A 14,543-nucleotide genomic window follows, 5' to 3' on the forward strand; every position below is an offset into this window, starting at 1 on the left:
TTCTTTCTTTCTTTCTTTCTTTCTTTCTTTCTTTCTTTCTTTCTTTCCTTCCTTCCTTCCTTCCTTCCTTCCTTCCTTCCTTCTTTCTGCTGCGATGAACTTCAGAGGGAGTGTTGTGATCACATCACCCATTTATTACATGAATCATTCATGTATTCTCTCCTTCATGTATTCGCCACCTGTTAAGTGATGTCTTCTGGGTAACCAGTACTATGTAAGACACAAAAGATGAAAGATAAGACCCCTGTTCCTTGGGACCTTGCTGGCATTGCACAACTTGTCTTAAAACCTCTGTACGCGGACCTGCTTTCCAAGTTCATAGAGGAGAACACCTTCTTTGAACCTGTAGGATAAACCCTCAAACTGAAAAGCACCCTAAAGAATTAGGACTTTCAAAATTAAACGGACACACACATTCACACACATTTTGTTTTGCAAGTTGCTTCAGGGTCCTGCAGCAAATCTTAATAATCAAGGCTGCACCTGTGTGATAGAAGATTTCTAAATCCCACATTTATTTTAATCTTGGGGCACCAGTCTGGTTTTCTCCTTCTTCCAAAGCACATTGTATTAGTCCGTTCTCATGCTGCTAATAAAGATATACCTGAGACTGGGTAATTTATAAAGGAAAGGGATCTAATTGACTGAGTTCCACATGGCTGGGGAGGCCTCAGGAAACTTACAATCATGGCAGAAGGCACCTCTTCACAGGGTGGCAGGAGGGAGAATGGGAACCGAGCAAAGGGGAAAGCCCTTCATAAAACCATCAGATATGGTGGGAGCTCACTCACTACCACGAGAACTGTATGGGGGAAACCTCCCCCATGATTCAGTTATCTCCACCTGGTCCCGCCCTTGACAAATGGAGATTATTACAGTTCAAAGTGAGATTTGGGTGGGGACACCAACAAAAACCATATCACACATATTAAAAAAAAAAATAAACAGAAAGAGGTAATCGACATTTCAGAGTGAGAAGCGTTAATCAATCTCTAAGCCTTAGCAGACCAGAATTGAAACAAGAAAACACCAGATATGAAATTCATGCTGCTGAATCTCAGTTTAGGAAGCCTCAGTGTTTCCTAAGGCTGTCCAAATCCCACACAAACACTGAGCCGTTACGGGGTGATATGTTTTTTTGTACAGTCTTGTTCTCTGCTGACACCACTGAGTGCATACTGAGCTCCTCCACAGCACCTGCAGTTGCCGTCCTCGTCATCCTCTCCTGCTTCAAAGCTGGCCTCCCTATATCAGGTTACTGAGAGGTAAATTACTACCCGGAGGAAGATTACTGATACTCTTGACAATTCCCTGACTCCTTAAAGTAGGCTCATTTTTATCTCAGAGGAGACACCTCGATGTGAGATGATACTGATAATTGGGCTAAAGGGCTAAAGCTTTGATGTTGGCTGCAAGTACAATCAGCAGGTGGAAACAGGTCAGTTTGTGGAATGCCAGAAAGTTGTGGGTCATCTCAGTTTAGTTCAAATTTAACGCCTAACTTTGAATTCTACCTGGAAAAAAATAGTTTATGAAATGAGACTTAATAAGTGGGGAAACACCATTCTAAAGTCTCTGTGCTATTTAGCGCAAAGATGTTACCAGCTGTGCTTGGAGACTTCGTACTGTCAGCAAGGCCAGGACAGAGGTGTTGAGCATGGATAAGGAAGCCCATGCTGGAAACATCCCGAGGCCGTGCATGAGGTTTCAGCCTGGGCGTGGCTCTGTTGCTTAACAGCCCTGGAACCGTGGACAAATCAATTCCCCTTCCTCTCTTTCTCCATATATATAATTAAGTTCCAACAATGGTGTTTCCTTGTTTGATGAATGAATGCCAACACAAAAATAATGCGGATCAGTTCTTACTAGGTGCCCACACTGTTCTAAGCATTATGCATATAATACCGGTCCTTACAATATAACTGTCTGAAGTTATATGATTATTTCCATTTCCCCACTGGGTCAACTGAGGCCTCGAGAGGTTAAGTAACTTGTACAGGGTCACACAGCTAGAGAGTAGTGGAGTGGGGAAGCATCCAGGTGGTTTGGAGGGGTCAGTAAGAGCAGCGATGTGTGAGTGAAAGAGATGCAGGTGAGGTGAAGGGCGTTTTTGAATTTGCATCTTATGTGTCTAACTGCACCCCTCCACTGCTCCTCACTGCTCACTCAGCTGCCTGGATTCAGTGTGTCCTCACTGCACAGACACCTGTGGGCTCTGCTGTCTTCCCAAATCACCTCCCCCTTAGATGGAAAGCCATTGATCTAAGTCGGCTTCACTGCAGAATCTGGTCCCAACTGTGCCTTTGGCAAAAGACACTTGAGCAAATTCGGTCCTTTCTTTTCTTCTCTCATCTGAGGACAGTGGGCTTGAACCCAGCCAACTTATGGGGGTGAGTTCACCCTCAGATCCAGGTGCACTGCCTTTCTAGGCAGGACTCAAGGCTGTTTGTGACTAGCAGTATGCATAGGCCACACGAGACCTTTCAAAAGGCGGGGCCAGAAAATGTTTACTTACAGTGAGCGTTCTGATCAGCTGGAGCTAAGTGTTTTCCCGAAATGTCATTCCAGCATGCTTAGGAGCTGCCTTGAGAAAGCTCCACTCATTCCCAGATGTGCTCATGGGCTCAGCGAAAGTCAATATTGCTCACTTGGAGACTCAGAAAACCAGCCCAGAAATGAAGAGCCCTTGATGCGGAGGCAGGCCTGCTCTTGACGGCACGGGCCCTGATCCTGGCTGTGTAACTGGAAGATACTTCATCTTCCGTGGCTCTCAGATGTTTTGTGAGCCTCTTCCCCATCTGCCTCTCAGAACTCTGCTTTTCACTGCACCTTGTGTGGCGACAAATACTGATGGACGGAGATTGTGGAAGCCTCAGGCTTCTTGGCGGAATGTTTGGGAACTCTCATCTTCCTCCCCCTCGCCCTTGGTTCAGTTGAACATGCCTGACGCTAAAGACCTGGTGCGGGCTGTGCCCTGAGGCTAACTTCCTGATCATTTAGAGGTACTCACTTGGCATCGCACGTGCTATCAGCCCTCAAAAACTGTCAATAGCCGATCTGCAATGCCATTCTCAGCTCTTAAAAGGCTTATGGAAGGAAATTCCTTCTTTAGCTGAGGCCTCCAGGGAATACAATTTTATTTGTATAACAAGGCTTAGAAAATAAGCTCGACTTGAAGCTGTGCTACCCAGTGGCTCCCACCTTGGTCTTGATGGACAACTGCAGTTACGAGAGAAATAGCTTTGGGGTGCAGGACCAAGCGGTCCCTCCACCATCCTTGTCGACCTCCGCTTTCTGATTTACCTGAATGCCTGGCAAAAGCCTTCATCACCAGGCCTTAAATCAACCTGACAAAGGGGAGTTTGCCGACCCTACCTCATCCATCTTCATTTGTCTCTTGCAAATAGAGGAAGGCAGCAGAGTCGCTACCTTCTTCCACCTTCAGCAAGTGACTTCAGAAACCCCAAAAGAAAACTTTGTGATGGAAATTCCTCATGTAGTTTCTGGGCTCGCATTGCTAACAAGAAATATGTCTATCTTGCTGTCTGGGTTGTTGATTCAGGGAAACAAAAATAATTCTTGCTCCTATAATTTGTTGCCATTCCTCATTTCTAATCTTTGGAAGTGAACTGCGATTCCCATTACAAATTGAGAGACTAGGGGCTGGGCGCAGTGGCTCATGACTATAATCCCAGTACTTTGGGAGGCTGAGGCAGGCAGATCATTTGAGCCCAGGAGGTAGAGACCAGCTTGGGCAACATGGCAAAACCCTGTCACTACTGTATGTGTGTGTGTGTGTATATATATATATATATATATAGAGAGAGAGAGAGAGAGAGAGAGAGAGAGAGAGAAATTAGCAGGACGTGGTGGCACGCACCTATGGTTCCAGCTACTTGGAGACTGAGGAGGGAGGATCACTTGAGAACAGGAGGTAGGGTTGCAGTGAGCCATGATAGTGCCACTGCACCCCAGCCTGGGTGACAGAGTGAGACCTTGTCTCCAAAACAAAAACAAAACAAAACAGAACCTACCAACAACAACAAAAAAAGAAAGATTAAGGATATTTTTATTTTAATTTAATTTTATTTTAAGTTCCAGGATACACGTGCAGGATGTGCAGGTTTGTTACACAGATAAACGTATGCCACGGTGGTTTGCTGCACCTATCAACCCATCACCAAGGTATTAAGTCCCGCATACATTCACTATTTATCCTGACGCTCTCCCTCCCCTCACCCCCACCCCCATGACAGGCCCCAGTGTGTGTTGCTCCCCTCTCTGTATCCGTGTGTTTTCATTGTTCAGCTCCAACTTATAAGTAAGAACATGTGGTATTTGGTTTTCTCTTCCTGTGTTAGTTTGCTGAGGATAATAACTTCCAGCTCCATTCATGCCCGTGCAAAGGACATGATCTCATTTCTTTTTATGGCTGTATAGTATTCCATGGTGTACATGTACCATATTTTCTTTATCCATCTATCATTAATGGGCATTTGGGTTGATTCCATGTCTTTGCTATTGTGAATAGTGCTGCAATAAACACACATGTTTTTTGTGTGTGCAATAATCACACATGCTTCCACAATAGTTGAAATGTACAATAGTGTACATTTCCACCAATAGTGTAAAAGCATTCCTATTTCTCCACAGCCTCACCAGCATCTGTTGTTTCTTGACTTTTTAATAATAGCCATTCTGACTGGCATGAGATGGTAGGTATCTCATCGTGGTTTTGATTTGCATTTCTCTAATGATCAGTGGTGTTGAGCTTTTTTTCATGTTTGGTGGCCACATGAATGCCTTCTTTCGAGAAGTGTCTGTTTATGTCCATTGCCCAGTTTTTGATGGGGTTGTTCATTTTTTTTTCTTGTAATTTTGTTTTCGTTCCTTGTAGATCCTGGATATCAGACCTTTGTCAGATGGATATATTGTAAAAGTTTTCTCCCTTTCTGTAGGTTGTTTGTTCACTTTGACGACAATTTATTTTGCTGTACAAAAGTTCTTTAGTTTAAATAGGTCCCATTTGTCAATTTTTGCTTTTGTTGCAATTGCTTTTGATGTTTTCATCATGAAATCTTTTCCTGTGCCCATGCCCTGAATGGTATTCCCTAATCGATATGCAAAAATCACAAGCATTCCTATACACCAACAATAGACAAGCAGAGAGCCAAATCATGAATGAACTCCCATTCACAATTGCTACAAAGAGAATAAAATACTTAGGAATACAGATAACAAGGCATGTGAAAGACCTTTTCAAGGAGAACTACAAAGTACCGCTCAAGGGAATAAGAGAGGAAACAAACAAATGGAAAAACAGTCCATGCTTGTGAATAGGAAGAATCAATATCGTGAAAATGGCCATACTGTCCAAAGTAATTTATAGATTCAATGCTATTCCCAGTAAACTACCATTGACATTCTTCACAGAATTAGAAAAAACTACTTTAAAATTCATATGGAACCAAAAAAGAGCCTGTATAGCCAAGACAATCCTAAGCAAAAAGAACAAAGCTGAAGGCATCACACTATCCAATTTCAAATATACTACAAGGCTACAGTAACCAAAACAGCATGGTACTTGTACCAAAACAGACACATAGACCAACAGAACAGAATAGAGATCTCAGAAATAAGACCACACGTCTACAACCATCTGATCTTTGACAAACCTGACAAAAGCAAGCAATGGGGAAAGGATTCCCTATGTAATGAATGGTGCTGGGAGAACTGGCTATCCCTATGCAGAAAATTGAAACTGGACCCCTTCCTTACACCATATAGGGATATTTTTAAATCCTTTTAATTTACGGTTAAGGATATCACAGCTAAAAAAGCATAATAAAAGGCATGCAAAGCAAACATTTATAATCACATGCCTTCTAGAACAAAGATCTTCATTTTACAGAGATGTTATGTTAATAAAACAATTTAGCTGATAAAAAGGGCACAGAGATGTCTGTCTTTTAACAGAACAAGACGAGGTTTTTGTCATTATGAAATTAATAGGCATACCTCAGAGCTAAGACTCGGGACTGACTGACGCTTTAAAATAAAACCAAAAAAAATGTCCTGCCTACAAAAGCTGTTTTCAAAGAAGGGCTGTTGTGATTGGTGGAGAGGAAGAGGGGTGCACTGGGATTTCACAGGAGGCGCCAATGGGGTGCAGTCTCCTTGCTGTGTCCCTGGGTTGCCTGCCTCTATTCCTATTAAAGGTCAAGTGTGGGCAACCGTAGTAGCTTCCTTGATCCCTGTATTTTCCTGAATTGAGACCTAGATGACTCACTCTCAGGAAGCTGTCACCTTTGGGAACTCACGTCCAGTTTTCCCTTGAAAGTGAAGTTCCTTCACCCTGCATCTGAACCTCAACCCTCCTGCTCACCCGCCGACTGCTGATGCTGACTTCACCTCTTGCTGTCACAGACGCTACACAAAAGTCTTCTCTGTGCCCGCTTTGCAGTGCTCTTTCTCCAAAGAAAATATCTAGTGATGAAGCTGGTTTATTTTTCTCCAAGTGCAATTTCTGGCAAGTGTTCAAGGATCTATCTGCTGTATAATTTCAGCATGACAACTTAATCAGCATTTCTCCACTGCTGGTTTGTTTATTTATTTATTTATTTTCTTTTCAGAATCTGGGAAGCTTGTTAGCAAAAAGAGAGAAGAAAAATGAGAATGTCTGGAGCCTCCTTTCTGTTACATCTCTTTGAACAGAAAAACAACCATCACCAACCTCTGTCACCACTACTCCACAGAAATGAGGAAGAATGGAATTTCTCCTCCAAACTTTTCCAAATTAAATAATGAGTTTTTGTAATTTCAAAAATATGACTCATTTCAATGAAGAAAATTATAAGCCCCTTCCTATTTGCTTTTCTTAGGGCCTTCTGATGTATGTGAATGAGAAACACCCACCTCCGCCAAACCATAACAAGGCTGAGTATTTTTCTTTGCACAAAATTTCTTGGTGTCTTTCATTTATACCCAAAATTAGGAGACCCTAGTGAGAGCCCCCTGCCCCCTCTGATGACAATGGAGAGTCATTGCAGTGAGAAATTAGTCTAAATTAGTGAAAAGACAAATTTTGCCATCTGTCAAATGACACGTCAATTGTTCTTACATCATCATCCGTCTTTTAAAGTTCAAGTCTGTCAACCAGAGGAAAAGGCATTAAACACCAAACAAAAGGAAAATAGACTTCCGATTCCCATTTCCATTCTGCATGTGAGTTCTGAAGGAATCCTGCCCTCACACACGGTGCCTTGGGGGCAATCTCTAGCCTCCTTAATGAAGGGGTCTGAATGTGTCTCTACAATCATTCTTGGCATTGCCCAAAGTGATTATAGCTCAGGAGAGGAAATGAAGAGAAAAATGAACTATGCATTATCAAGATATGTGTGTGTGTGTGTGTATGTGTGTGTCTCCCTACGGCAGTTTCACTTACAAAGTAGTTGAAAAAGAGGGGCTGCTTCATCACTAGCAGACAGCTTTCTGCAGGTATCTATGTAAACTGATGCCAATGACAGACATCTGGTTTATAGAGCCCCAGGGAAGCCAACTGGAAATTCCAAGACCTCTTTTTGCAAAAGTTTACAGGCAGCTTCACAATGTTCCGGCGGGGTTTCTAACCCTGGGCACAAGACCTCTTGGGCTGAATCATTCTGTGTTGCAGGGACTGTCCTGGGCATTTTAGGATATTAAGCAGCATCCCTGGCCCTACCCACTAGATTCCAGAAACACCTCCCCTGCCCCCAGCTGTGACAACCAGAGATGTCTCCAGACTTTACCAAATGCTCTTCAGGGAGCAAAATCACCCTGAGTGAGATCCACTGGAGTAGAGACCTGTGGGGACAGGGCGGTGGCATTTGTGTGTGTGTATACACACGTGAGCTGTGCATGTTACTGGTAATGGAAAGTTGAGCTTCAGTGGCCAGCATATCTAGAGAGTCCTCCTGGAGCTGACCCCAGCCATGTGGTACTTTTCTTAGGGATGGTGGTTCACAGTAGAGAAGGTTCTTTGTTTACTTTCTGGAAGAGATGGCAGCCACTGTCTTTAGGAAAATGGGTCTGATGCATTGTGGAAAAGCTGTCCTCACCTGGCTTTCAGGGTTTTGCCTTCAGCCCCGTCTGCCCAGCTCTTCTCCTGGACCCCCGCTTGGTCCTTAAGGTTCTTTGGGACAATATCCTAAAATGTACAGGACAGTCCCCATAACACAGCATTGTCCAGGTGACAGGGAGTGTGGATTTGAGAAGATGCCTGTGGGCCACTCCCAAGACCCTATGTCTGCGCCCCTGGCCATGTCCCCAGTCTGCCTGGCCACTCTCCTGATCACTGAGGCAGAGTGTGCCCAGAACGGGGTCTGTGCCTTGCTCAGGGTCCCTTAGTGTTCCCACTCTCCCCGTGGCCTCTATACAGCTAGGACAGGCATCATTTGCAAAGGTGCCTCCCCTCACGGTAGTGCCTTCTTGTCTTGGGGACCAGTTGCAGGGACTCAGGGGGAATCATGAGTTCTGGCCTTAAAGAGCAAACTTTATGGAGTACAGGTTGGGTGGGGTGGGAGAGGATGTGAGGAGGCAGGCACAGGGGTGTCTCTGCTCTTCTCACGGATCTGCCCACCACCCAGCCACAGAGCGCAGACAGCCTGCTCTGCCAGGCATCCGGCCAGGTGCTGGGCTCAGTGGATAAAAGAGATGGTGCCTTCTCTCCAGGGGCTTGAGGTTAAGTGGGTGGGTGGGGGTAGACCATCAGCAGCACTGTGGTCAGACACAGGCCTGTGGTGGGGTTGGAGAGGCAGATGGCACTGGCCTCCTTTCTCTCAGGAGCCCTCGTGGAGGTGGACACACTGGGTAAGCCTGTTCAAGTCTCAAGCCCAGGTTGAAGAACAAGCCAGCAAGGGTTTCAGGGCCCACTCAGGCAGCAGGGAATGAATGGCAAAAGGAGGAGGAACTGTGAGCCGGGGGTTCCACCCCATCCCTGGAAGGTGATGTGGAGCCGAGGCCCCAGGTCGGGTCAGCCCAATGTCCTTGACAGAATCAGCTTGGCAGAGCCTGGAGCCTGTGGAATAGAGAAACTGCAGTGGGCTCCATGCTTCTCATGGAGAAGGTCCTGCAGAGCCCCACAGCGCTGCTGTGGAGTCCCCGTGGCTATTGAAGGAATAGATCAGCTCGTGGCCAGAGGGTGTGGAAAGGATGTGAGCATGGGTGAGGATGGATGTGAGCAACCTTACATACTTTTGTAAAGGTGATTTCCTTACCCCTCCTCCCCAGAGTGGACGTCTGGGTCTTCCTGGCATTGGAGGCATCGTTCAGGGGTGAAAGGCAGTGGGAACTGGCATCCCAGGCAGCTTCTGCAGGCCCTGTGTCCCTGCACCGGAGGAAGTCAGAGGGCAGTTAGATGCTGGGCCAGGTCTCAGGCACTGGTTACGAGATTGAGCACATAAAAATGCAGACAGCTCCATTAAATTTGAATTTTAGATAAGCAACAAATGGGACATATTAATACTAAAAGTTACTTACTGTTTATCTGAAATTCAAATTTTACTGAGTGTCCTGTATTTTCTCTGGCACTGCTCCCAGACACTCTGGCTCAGTTGAGCCCAGGGGAGGCCTCCCAGTGACACCTGCAGGCAGGGACAGCGAGGTGCTGGTGGACCGGGAGGTGGAGCCCATCCCAGCCCCACTCCACCCGCCTGGGACAATCATCTCACCTCTCAACTTCTGCTGTTGAACAAGGAAGGCTTCCCCAGGCCCTTTCCAGAACTATTGATCTATAATTTAATTTCCTTTTGCTTCTTACTTGTACCATCTGTTATAATAAAACCCATACAACATGGCTGACATCAAAACCTTCAGTGAAGCTGCTAGGTTTTAAAATCTCATACCGTTTTCCCCGAATTGTGTTTTTAAGGACAATAACAGAGAAACAAAATGAAATATGTTTTTTTTCCCTGTAAAACTACTCAGGAACAATCTGTATCATGAGTTGCCAAGAAGAAAATGAAAATATTCTACAACTCTTTTTTTCAAGGAAAAAACTATCTATCAGCATTATGTAACGTGTGACAATTACTAAGCCCAATAGCCAACCCAAAGTAAACAATAAATGTCAGCCATAATGGTTGCTATTATGATTTTGTAAGATGTTAACGTTTTCTAGAGCATAGTTTGGTAAACTCTGGCCTATCCTTTTGCCTCTAAAACAATATTACTGTTATAAAGAAAAAAATTTTTTAATTAGTCAGTTGTTTGGCCAAGATGGTCTAGTAAACTAAATTAACAAGTTTAGACATGAATGCTTTTAATCCTTAAATTTTGAGTCAAATAAAATGTGGAAGTCACGGACACCCTTACTTACAGAATGGAACGAGAAGAGAATGTAAATGGACAAGAAGCTGGACTTCCCCTGAGTTGAATCCCTCCCTCACACCCAGCACTTCCTCAGAGTCCTCAGGCCCATTGAGTGAAGTCAGGAGCAGTTATGCTGAAAGCAGCAGGCATTTGACTACCTTTCTCAGGCTATCTCCATTACACCAAGATGAGCACTAACATTAGTTTATAGCTTACATGCATAACTTCAGAACCAAAAGAGAACTCCCCTCCTAGTCTAAGGGGGTCAAACAATGAAGTAAATCACAAATGGCAATTGTTGAGAGATTGTACTGTGCACAATACTGCCCTCATTTCACAGGTGGAGACCAACCTGCCCTCCTACCTACAGCTGGGACCCTCTATGTGCCTCCGTGCTCCCCTCACGGGCCTCATTGCCTTTGCCTGACCCCCTTCCACACAGCAGATATGTTACCAGTGGAGGTTGTCCAAGTTCTTGGTGTTTTGAACAAAAATATTGTACAAAACGCACAAACAAAGAAAGGAAAGAATGAAGCAACAACAGAGATTTATTGAAAATGAAAGCACATTCCACAGGGTGGGAGTGACCTGAGCAAGGGGCTCAAGAGCCAGGTTACAGAATTTTCTGGGGTTTAAATATCCTCTAGAGGTTTCCCATTGGTTACTTGCTGTATTTTCTATGCAAATGAAGAGGTTGAGGGAGGTTACAAAGTTATTTACTTGGTGTACACGCTATGCAAGTGAAGGCAATGTTTCCTGTCATAGCTGAAGCAGAATTACAAAGTTCTGCACTTGGTTGTAGAAAGCTGGGGTTCTACTGTTTCAGTTCTAGGAAGCCCTTAGGCTCCCTGTCCCCAGAACTTATTCTCCTGCTTCAGCTATGGGGGTGTTTCTGGAATGCCGAGATGGTCAGCCAGTCTTCCTCCCGCCCTACACATAATGCCCTTGTATTTCTCTTAGGGGAAGATTTGTTATTAAACCCCGAAGCTGGGAGTCTGCCTGGGCCCTCTCCCCACCCTCCTGTGTCTCACTTTCCCTGCCTTTCTGTGCCCCAATTGCAGGGCCCTCTGAGCCTCTGCATCCTCCATTCTCTGTTCTACCCCAGGGCCTTAGCATATGCTGTTCCCTTGGCCAGGATGCATTTCCCTTCTTGTATCTGATAATCTGATAGGGCTGCCATAGCAAAGTACCACAGACTGGGGGCTGCAACAACAGAAATGTGCCTTTTCACTTTTCTGGAGGCTGGAAGTCTGAGATCAAGGTGTGTGCAGGACTGGTTTCTTGAGTCCTCCTTCCTTGCCTTGCAGATGGCCGCCTTTACCCTGTGTCACCACACGGTCTCTCTCTGTGTGAAGCCTGTGTCCCAATTTCCTCTTCTTATAAAGACACCAGTCAGATTGGATTAGGGCCCCCTAGTGACCTCATTTAGTTCTGATTCCCTTGTTAAAGGCTCTCTCCAAATTCAGCCACTTTCTGAGGTCTCAAAAGTACGAGTTTTGGAGGGAATGCAATTGAGCCTTCAACGCTGCGCCAAAGCCACTCTGCCTCCAGTAACCCCGAGGGGGCTCTGGCTTCCAGGAGGCATTCGGAGCACCGCGCCTCTCTCCTTCCAGGCGCTTGGCAAGTGGGATTTTTGTGAAGTGAGTGTGATTATATGTCCTCCTTAGACTGTGGTCTTCATGGGGACAGGTCCCTGATTAGTCTTTCTGTCTGATCCATTCCTCATTTGTCACAATTGCCAGCACACAGTAGACACTTAATAGGAATCTGTTGTTCCTATTTCATAGCACAACAGGGTGACTATAGTCAATGATAACTTCATTGTACATTTTTAAATAACTAAATGAATGTAATTGGATTGTTTGCAACACAAAGGATAAATGCTTGAGGGGATGGAGACCCTATTCCTCAGGATGAGGTTATTTCACATTGCATGCATATATCAAAACATCTCATGAATCCCATAAATATATACTCTTAGTATGTACCCACACATTTTTTTTTAATTATGAAAAAGAATCTGTTGAATGAATGATTTCCTGAAAGTCTCTCCCCCAGCAAAGGGCAGACCAGCATTCCACTCCAGGTCTCCTTTCAGGACATGCAGCCTGCTCCCTGGCGTCACCCCACAACTGGGGATGACTGGGCCCATCTTGCTTTCCAGGGCATAAACCCTGAGCAGGGTGCCAACTTGCTGGGGAGTGCAGTGTGAGCCATGTCAGAGCAGGGATGCTGTTGCTCACCCTGTCATTCATTCAAGCCTTTACTGGGGCCGCTTTTCTTCCAGGGATTTGCCCACTAGATCAGTAGTTTTGAGATAGTCAAAGACATAACCATGTCCTTGGGAGGCAGCAACCGTGGAGACCTCACCGTCAACACACCATCTGCACTGCAGTCAAGCTCATTCCAGCAAAGCTGCCTCTGGTAAGGACTTTTCCCTGTAGAGGGTACATGCATTTTGATTTTACCTGTCCTCAAACTGACCCTTTTTTTTATAATAGTAAAAAACACAGTCCTGGGTGGAGATTTAAGATGCTAATGAGACATGTGACATATGAACAAGCATGTACAGCTACTGTGCATGTGCACCCAGAGGAGCACCCAGAACTTGCTTCCTAGCAACACCTTTCCCACCCCCTTATGAATAATCACAGAAGACTCCCATAAAGGAAGTCCTGCCATTAATGGTCAGTGTTGTCTCATCTTCACAAACATTCGCCCTGCACGCTCTCAGGGTGTTGTCTATTCTGCACTTCACTTACAAAATATTCTTTCTCCCATGCAATAAATTGCTCTGTGCTGCATCTCCTTTGCTGTGTGTCTCTTGTTTAAATTCTTTTAAACTAAGAAAAGAACCGAGTCTCACAACAGTTGCCAACAGTTTTACAAACTTTAAGGAAGCAGAATCATTGAAGCCTTGCCTGACTTCTCACTACAGAAAATGAAAAAATGAAAAAGGATTTGTCCTGAGTTGAATCGTGTCTCCCACTTGGCAAAAAAAAAAAGAAAGAAAGAAGGAAAGAAAAAAAAAGAAAGATATGCTGAAATCCCAACTCTTAGCACCTTAGAATGTGAACTTACTTAGAAACAAAGTCATTGTGGATGCAACTAATCAAAATGAGGTCTTGCTGGGGTGGAGTGGACCCTACCCCAATGTGACTGGTGGCCATATGAAGATACAAACACACACAGAGGGAGTGCCATGTGCTGACAGGGGCTGAATTATGGAATTATGCAACTGCAAGCCAGCGAACCCCAAGCTCTGCTGACAAACCACCAGAAAGTGGGAAGAGGCAAGGACCGAGTCTCTCCTATAGGTTCAGAGGGAGCCTGGCCTGCTGACGGCTTGGTGTCAGACTTCTAGTTGCTAGAAATGTGAGACAGGACATTTCTCTTGTTTTAAGTTATCTATTTGTTATATCTTGTTACTGCAGCCCAAAGAAATATTTAACTGGTATGCATTTTTGTTAACCTCAAATTCATAATATTTACTTATTATACAGTCAAACAATTAGAAAATAAATTAATGTTGTGGTGAACACCAATGTGTTAATATTTTGTTGTTTATTAAGGAGTATGTACATTTAAAAAAATTACAACACTTAAAGAATAAATGAATGTTGAGTACAGTAATCTGTAGCAAACATTTAATTTATGCAAATTCAACTATATGGGCTTAGTAAAAAAAAAAACTTTTAAAAATTTTACTTATTCTTTATTTATTTTTATTTATTTATTTATTTATTTTTTGAGATGGAGTCTTGCTCTGTCACCCAGGTTGGAGTGCAGTGGCGCGATCTTAGCTCACTGCAAGCTCCGCCTCCTGGGTTCACGCCATTCTCCTGCTTCAGCCTCCCAAGTATCTGGGACTACAGGCGCCCGCCACCACGCCCGGCTAATTTTTTTTGTATTTTTAGTAGAGACCGGGTTTCACCGTGTTAGCTAGGCAAAAAACTTTTTTAAGAGAAAAGATAGTGTAATTCCTCTTGCCATTGTTCCTCCCAAGTGCACGCCCCTTGTGTGTATGCACAGCCAGATAACCCAAGAACCTTCAGGCCTCTCGAGGAGGGAGTCATCTCGGTGTGAGAAGTAGGGTTCTAGTCCCTAAAAATGTGCATGAGTTGTTGCTCAATGTGGCACCATGAAATGCAAGCTGGCCACTTCAACCAGCACTTGGACATCCATCCATTCATCCA

Source organism: Piliocolobus tephrosceles, chromosome 9, assembly GCF_002776525.5.
Source record: "Piliocolobus tephrosceles isolate RC106 chromosome 9, ASM277652v3, whole genome shotgun sequence".
NCBI lineage: Eukaryota > Metazoa > Chordata > Mammalia > Primates > Cercopithecidae > Piliocolobus > Piliocolobus tephrosceles.